The sequence below is a fragment of the Bubalus bubalis genome, chromosome 17 (genome assembly GCF_019923935.1).
Source record: "Bubalus bubalis isolate 160015118507 breed Murrah chromosome 17, NDDB_SH_1, whole genome shotgun sequence".
NCBI lineage: Eukaryota > Metazoa > Chordata > Mammalia > Artiodactyla > Bovidae > Bubalus > Bubalus bubalis.
Window position 1 is genome coordinate 62819027 of NC_059173.1, and position 7117 is coordinate 62826143.

The following is a 7117-nucleotide window of genomic DNA, read 5'->3' on the forward strand; positions in this document are numbered from 1 at the left end:
GATGTTACCAAGCCACCCAGGATTATTGTAATTTGCTAAAAAGAATACTGTGATTTGAGGCCTCTGCAAAGTGGCAAGATGCCATCCAACAGTATCAGAGCACATGTTAGGCATAGACTAAGTCCTTCTAGTGTTTTGCTAAGATGAGAGAGTTTTACCAATTATTACTGAGCTCTTCATTAAACTAAAAACTTGAAGTGTTGGATCAAAAAAAAAAAAGTTGAAGTGATCAGTTCAACCAATATGTGTGATATATTTATGACAACCTGAATTGATACATGCTAAAACTATTGGGAGAACTGACTCCATGTAAAGTTGCTAAACTTACTTACCTTGTTTCAAAGACAGAGAAGTTATAAAAATATAAGGGGTTAAGATTAATATCAAAGAAGATTAAAGAAACTGATCCACATATATTTAGCTTTGCAGGGTCTTAGAAAACATAGGCTGAATTTACCAAAAATAGCTATGCCATTAAAAATAGAGGACTGATCCCGTGAAACTTGCCTTCAGCAGGTATTGGTACAGGCTCCATCCTTCTGAAGAGCACTCATTTTTGATTCTTCAGCAAATCACTTGTTCTTTTTAGACAATTTGTTTCTCATTTATGAAAGACTGCAGTAGCCTTTGGCTTAGCATTTAATTTAAACTTACTTAATAGAACAATCTAGGTACTAAATGGGTAAAAATAGTTTTGGTTTATTGGTCGTGTACTATGTATCAGATATTCTTCTGGATGCTAGCTGTGTGCACGCACATGTGTATTGTCCATGATCTACACTACAGCCAGGCCAAGTGAGTAGTAAAAGTCTCATTTTGTATGAAGGGGAACTGAGGTGCAGTTTGTTTGATGATTGGCTTAGATTAGAATCCTGTCTGCTTGTAAATCCTATCCTTTTCAATCTTCATACACATTCTGATGTATAGGGGTGTAGAGATATTTGATAGTCAAGCCAGTTAAAAAATACAGTACTATTCACTCATTTATTCTGTAACTATTGATTCAAATTTTATTATGTTCCAGGTACTATTATAAGAATTGAGTCTACATTGATGAACACAACCAACAGGGGGCCCCTATTTGGGCTTTTACTATTCTGTAGAGGAGTTTTACTTTGCCTATAAAGGTCAGTATAGTCAAAGTTATGGTTTTCCCAGTAGTTATGTATGGACGTGAGAGCTGGACAATAAAAAAGGCTGAGCGCTGAAGAATTGATACCTTTGAGCTGTGGTGCTGGAGAAGACTCTTGACAGTCTTTGGACAGTAAGGAGGTCAAACCAGTCAATCCTAAAGGAAATCAACCCTGTATATACATTGGCACTGATGTTGAAGCTGAAACTCCAATACTTTGGCCACCTGATGCAAAAAACTGACTCATTGGAAAAGCCCCTGATGCTGGGAAAGATTGAAGGCGGGAGGAAAAGGGGGCAACAGAGGATGAGATGGTTGGATGGAATCACCGACTCAATGGACATGAGTTTGAGCAATTTCCAGGAGAAGGTGAAGGACAGGGAAGCCTGGCATGCTGCAGTCCTTGGGGTCGTAAAGAGCAGACACAAGTTAGCAGCTGAACAGCAAGATCATGAGAGTCACAGGTACACAATTTCCAGGAACTAACTTTTTTGCTTAACATTTTTAACATTGTTAATAATTAGCAGAAAATTACACATCTCTGAGTATTATTTTACTTTGGGAAATGTGAACTAATTGAGTTAGTAATCAATGATTAATAATAATGACTGATTAATAATAAAAATTTATGACCCCCCCGTCCAATATGTTTTCTTTCATTTCAGAATATCACTTAGTAAATTCTACTATTTATTGTCCTAGGTACAGACTAATGAGATTTGTGGCTGCTAATGTATCCTAGCTCACTCTGTGAACCTCTCTGCCTTATTCGTGCTGAATTTTGTCAAATCTTGAACTTACTGTGGTTTCTCCCCATTCATTACTAACTCCAACCTGGCTTTGATGCACCTGTTTCTATTTTAAATGAATCTCAAAGTGGAAGATAATCATGTTCAATTTCCACTCTTTCTGAGAGTGGAAAACTCTCAGTCAAGTGGAGAGCTTCACTGTAGAATTTTCAATTTCCTTTAAATGGGGCTTAATAAGTAGACTTGCCCAGATGTGCCTGAGAAAAAGTGTGAAAAGAAAAAGATTAAAATAAAGGCACTAATGAAGCCAAGAAGAGTTGCCTATTGTTCTAGACTCTTAGATCCTTGCTTCAAAATGAAATGCTTGACTGACAAGGATTTAGGTGCTTGCCTTTCTTGATAAAGGTTAACATAATGAATTGACATAATTGTGCAAAAGTGCCTTCCTGAAGTGCCAAATGAAACAACAAGAAATACTCCCTGATCGACGTTGCACTGACAAATCCAATTCAATAATCGGTAAGATTTTGAAGCTAATACAAATTAGCCCTGAGACTGAAGAAACTGAAATCACCTGAGACAAATGTGACCTTCTCTTGATGTTTTCATGTTTTGACTCTCCTTTGGATATCAAATTGTGGTAGTCTCAATGTTTCCATTAGGAACTCAGCTCTTTCTCAGATTTTCATTCTTCTATTTATCTTGTTTTACTTATAGCCTAAGTCCTGCAGAGGTGAGGGTGGTGGGGGAAGCCTCCCACTCAGACTGTGCTAAAAGGGAAGGTCATTTAAATCAAGGTTTCAATAGCCAAGTTCCTGACTTGTAGGTTAGAGGTGACAATGCCACCTTTTCCAAATATAAGAAGTGACTTCAAAGTGTGGAGACCATTGTCATTACATTAAAATAGGTGACTCACACTGGGTGTACTTCCAGGATGGGGAGTTAGTTCCTCCTGTCTTTCTTTCCATGTTGGCAGAGCAGAGTCCTCCTCCCCACCCTCCCTGACTTCAAAGGAAATGTTATATTCCCGTCTCCTCCTAGTTTGGGACGAGGTGGAGTTAAAGAATTTAGGCAGATGAGCTCTTTCCTTTCTAGAAAAAAATGTAATATATTGAAATACATAACATATACAGAAACTTATCTAGATGTCTATATGAGGATTGCTATATAAATCCCATCTACATGTCTTTATATAAAAACATATAAGACACGTAGAGAAACTTATTCATATATATATATGCATATGTGCTAAGTCACTTCAGTCATGGCTAACTCTTTGTGACCCTATGTACTGTAGCCCGCTGGGCTCCTCTGTCCATGGGATACTCCAGGCCAGAAAACTGGAGACGGTTGCCATGCCCTTCTCCAGGGGATGTTCCCAAACCAGGGATGAAACCCACATCTCTAAGTCTCTTGCATTGGCAGGTGGGTTCTTTACCACTAGCACCACCTGGGAAGCCTATCTATATACATACTTGAAATTTGGGAAAATAAGGCAGCAATCCAGTTTTAAGGCAGAAAGTGAAGAACTAAAGAGCCTCTTGAAAGTGAAAGAGGAGAGTGAAAAAGTTGGCTTAAAGCTCAAAATTCAGAAAACTAAGATTCATGGCATCTGGTCCCATCATTCCATGGCAAATAGATGGAGAAACAATGGAAACAGTGATAGGCTTTATTTTGGGGGCTCCAAAATCACTGTAGATGGTGACTGCAGCCATGAAATTAAAAGACACTTGCTCCTTGGAAGAAAAGCTATGACCAACCTAGACAGTATATTAAAAAGCAGACACATTACTTTGCCAACAAAGGTCCATCTAGTCAAAGCTATGCTTTTTCCAGTGGTCACGTATGGATGTGAGAGTTGGACTATAAAGAAAACTTAGTGGCAAAGAACTGATGCTTTTGAACTGTGGTGTTGGAGAAGACTCTTGAGAGTCCCTTGGACTGCAGGGAGATCCAACTAGTCCATCCTAAAGGAAATCAGTCCTGAACATTCATTGGAAGGATTGATGCTGAAGCTGAAACTCCAGTACTTTGGCCACCTGATGTGAAGAACTGACTCATTGGAAAAGACCCTGATGCTGGGAAAGACTGAAGTCAGGAGGAGAAGGGGATGACAGAGGATGAGATGGTTGGATGGCATCACTGACTCAACGGACATGAGTTTGAGTAGGCTATGGGAGTTGGTGATGGACAGGGAAGCCTGGCTTGCTGCAGTCCATGGGGTCACAAAGAGTCAGACACGACTGAGTGACTGAACTGAACTGAATCCAGTTTTCATTGTAGAGGAAAGAATGCTTAATTCTGAGTTTGAAAACTTGGATACCTCCCAGTTTGGGACCTTGAGAAGCAACATGAAATCTCTAAACCCAGATTGGTTTCCTCACAGATGTGCTAACTTCTGTCCTATTAACTAGGTTGTAAGCATGAAATAAAGTAATATATGTGAAAGTGATTTGAAACCTGTGATACCCTATACAATGGTCAAGTATTATATCACCTGTTTTTACTTGCTTGCACTGGTCACCATCTTAGCTTATGTGTCTTAGAGCCATATATGGATTTCTACAGAATTTATTTTGGAAGCCAGAGGAAAATGTGATTTGATCTATAAAAATACTTCTTTTGTGTATAACATTTACAGCTAAAGAAGTAAAATAATGCATTTCTGTGAATATGTATGGAAGAATGTGTGCAAATGAAGTAGGAAAAAGAAAGATTAGCATGATGCCCTACTCAAGGAAGTAATTACATATTTCAGGGTGAAAAGTGCAAGTCACAGGAGAAGCCTGTTCACAGCTGTGGACTTAAACTGCTATCAGCTCTGCTGTCTTTCATCACCTATTCTCTCCTCTGCTGTTCTATGAGAGCCATGGAGACTCTTGGCATGTACCTGTAGCAAACTGGCATTTGGATCTTTGTTGGCTTAGATTGTAAAGAATCTTCCTACAGTAAGGATACCTGGGTTTGATCCCTGGATTGGGATGATCTGCTGGAGAAGGGAATGGCAACCACTTCAATACTCTTACGTGGAGAATTCCATGGACAGAGGAACCCGGTGGACTAAAGTCCATAGGGTTGCAAAGAGTCAGACATGACTGAGCAAGTAACACTTTCACACTTTCACTTTCTTATCAATATATTGGCAAACTGAAGTGACTTCAGTGAAACTGAACACTGATGCAGAGTAACTGATCTGAGCCGATTTGGGGTCACCCCCTAAACATCAGGATTAGTACAAATCTTCATGGCTGTGTCAGTGCACATCACACTTGATTCACTAGTAGACAGACACGGCCATATCCCCTGGAATCACCGTCACACTTTCCGAGTGTTCAGCTTTGCTCCATTCACTTCAGCTTGCTTTTTTTCCTTCTTTGGCCAAAGACACCCACGTATGTTTACTTGCACATGTACAGTCTGCACAGTGTGAGGAGCCTGCAGGCTACACTCTCACCCTGATGTTTCCTTGTTACACCCAGGCACCATCCACAAAGGCAAGTTCCACGTTCTTCTCCAAGGCCCTGTTCAGAAGGGCCAAGTGCCACTGGCCTCTTAGGTTCTGCTATGCAAACAGGGCTGCTGGTTGGCACCACATTTATGTGCTGATGTATTTGCTGGAATTTCGGAGGTTGCATTTTCTCAACCATGATTTCTGGATTTTATACTATGTGTATGGTTAGGGCTTGTAGCAAAGAAGAATTATTGGTATTTTTATAGTTCTGAACTGCTTCCTTCAAAATCCAATTGCATATTAATATTACTCAGGCACTATATGCCTTAGCTTGTTGCATTCTCTGTTCTAAATATTTTGATATATCCTCTGTGAAAGGAGGTAGCTAAAACATTTCTGCAATAGATAAGTGTTGAGAGACCACCAGAATAAATTTGTGACATTTTCCTGCCAAGCCAAAATGTACCAAGATGTGGCATATTAAAAGTTTAATTGAGATTGAATGGAGTCATTTTAAAATTAGCAGAACAGCAGCAAGTAATAAAATTGTGGTAGCATTTTGGCACATATTCTGGTATTCACATATTCACAAGTCTACCTTTCACTTGCTGAGATGGCAAATGGTGACTATATCTGTGATATATTCATCATGTTGATGTTTCCTAGAACCACAAATTCAGGTCCAAGTACGCTTGGTTAAGTCTTACATCTTGGTGAGAAATAAGTTATATTTTCAAATATTCCCAGGTCAGAAATTTTGTATAACATTTATAAAATGAATCTCTATTTCATCTGTGATTAAAATGCAGTGGAAATTTTCAGAAAGGGTACATTCTACCTTAACATTTATGGGTAGAATTTCTGGAATGCTGGTACACACCTTAAGAAATATTTCTTACAAACATTTAACATGTATGCATTTAGAAGAATTTTGCTTAGTGGCAGTATCAGATATTAAGAGAAAAAATATACATAGCTGTGGAAAAATCTACCTTGATACAATATTTGCATTCTTAAAAATCTGCATATTTCCAAGAAATGTAATATTTCTAGAGATGCAATAGTTTTCTGTTGACTTAATAGCAATTTTAGAAATGTTTTCATACAGACTTATCTTTCAAGCAACATACAAGTCATTTTTTCAGAATGTGATAAACCTCTTTTCTTCTTTGTACATTTCCCTTCCAAAAGCCTACAGTGGATACAAATTGCTTTTGTTATGAAAAAGCATATTTAATTGTTGTAAAATTTGATAAAATTTCAAGAAATATTTAACACAAGATCAGTGCATCTTCATAAAATGAGTTAATATCCAACCATTAAAGCTCTTAAGAGAATATCTATGACATGGAAAATACAAATAATATATGATAAAGGCCTACTGCAAAATGGTCAAAAATATATTTTGAAGGAAAACAATGTGTACACATGGATAAAGAAAAACACACAGTGAAATATTACCTGTCATTGTCTTTGAGTGGTAGAAATGTGGACATCCCCACTTCAAGGAAAAGACTTTCTCCAAGTCTGTGAATACCTTCGACAACAATCACATGTGATGTTTCTTCTTCATCTGATGACATCTACCAACCCTAAAATGGACTGGTGCAACACTTTGCACTTTAACTATGGACATAATGTGACTTTTAATTTCGATTTTAACTTGTTTTAATGACTATGTTGCCTGCATCTGTAATTGTATAACTGGATTTGTTTCTAGCCGCATGAAAGCTTTTAAGTTACAAATGGTTGCTCAAACTCCTGCTACTGCTGTAGCTTCCTCCA

At 38.2% G+C, this 7117-nt stretch overlaps 1 long non-coding RNA gene across 1 annotated transcript in view; it reads left to right on the forward strand.

The window, feature by feature from the left end:
* Window positions 1-1231, forward strand: part of LOC123330050 — a 44343-nt gene extending 43112 nt beyond the window's left edge. The window contains exon 3 of the long non-coding RNA XR_006545761.1: window positions 1025-1231. This is a non-coding gene — a long non-coding RNA (uncharacterized LOC123330050). The remainder of the gene's footprint in view (window positions 1-1024) is intronic.
* The last annotated feature ends 5886 nt before the right edge of the window (window positions 1232-7117 follow it).